We start from the raw sequence: 1,330 nt of genomic DNA, 5'->3' as shown, positions 1-1,330 counted from the left end.
TTTTTTTTTCTTAATTTTGAGGTGTTTCTAATCATATACAGAGAAAAATTTTGGACAGGATATCGATCCCTTTCTCATGTTGTGTGTGGGTTATAACGAACTTGATATAACATACCAAAATTTTGTACCATGAATTTCTATTGTCGAATCCAGCTGGCATCCTTTTAAACAACATTTTAAATACCTTTTTAAAAATATTGCCTGCAGAGCAGAGTGACACTTTTTGATCACTTTACCTGTGTCTGTCACCTTATATCTTGAGAACTATGAGAGATATGGATTCGGTATTTTGCATATATATTGCTTTGCACTATGGCATTTGTAAATTGCCTTATAGTTAATGACCTTGTGACCTTTACCCTACTTTACAAATTACTAGGGATGGGTATCGCCAAAAATTTTTTATCGCGATATATCACGATTTCCCCCCAAAATATCACGATAATATCATGATATTTTTACAATCAATTTTTTCCAATGATTTTTAATGAATTGTCATTACTTTTCTTAGAAATATGCTAGAAAAACAAAATTTCACTTTTTAAAATTTTTTATGTACATAAAATTAATTATGTTTGGAAGGTAAGATGCTGTTCTTTTCACCTTTTACAACATTTTTTAGACTTTCTATAGCTGTAATTTGAAAGATTGAACAAATAAATGAATAATTTCTGGACTTGATATTATGTACCTAAATACCGGTATTTAGGTCTCCGTATCACGATACATATCACGCAAGAAAAATCGTGATATACCGGTATACCGATAAAATCGCACATCCCTACAAATTCATAATTACTGTATGTGTACTTAAAATAGCGGGCTTCATATTTTAGCAGCTTTGGCGCAGACGAGGATACGCTAATTCATGAATATCGCTAAAAATTCATTTATAAATAGAATGTATGGCATGTCATGTAGCATTAACTCATGATTACGCCAACAACTCCATACCCATTCATTGTGCAAAATTTTGAATACGCCAAATTATATACACGTACAGTAGTTCCTATTGCCTAAATAAAGCATTCTTGACATTTAAGGGGTAATTTCATGCTTTTTGGTATGTGCACTGTGTACCATAAAATGTTTACAAGACCTGTGAGCCACAATGCTCACCTGAGTCACTGGCCCTTCTGTTCTGCATCAGATTTTTTCTCCCAAATACATTTATCCTTTTGTATTTACATGTATGATCACCTTTAGTGGCCCAACCCTGTATACACAATTACACGTATGTAGCCAAAGTTACTCACCAGAACCAAAATATGAAGAAAGCTATCGACCACTATTTTTGGCCTTGCTGTTCTGCTTCAGTATATTTTTGATT

This window comes from Saccostrea cucullata, unplaced genomic scaffold (genome assembly GCF_032062105.1).
Source record: "Saccostrea cucullata isolate Sc308-1 unplaced genomic scaffold, CSIRO_AGI_Scuc_v1 ctg90, whole genome shotgun sequence".
Taxonomy (NCBI): domain Eukaryota; kingdom Metazoa; phylum Mollusca; class Bivalvia; order Ostreida; family Ostreidae; genus Saccostrea; species Saccostrea cuccullata.
Note: the sequence above shows the minus strand (reverse complement) of the source record.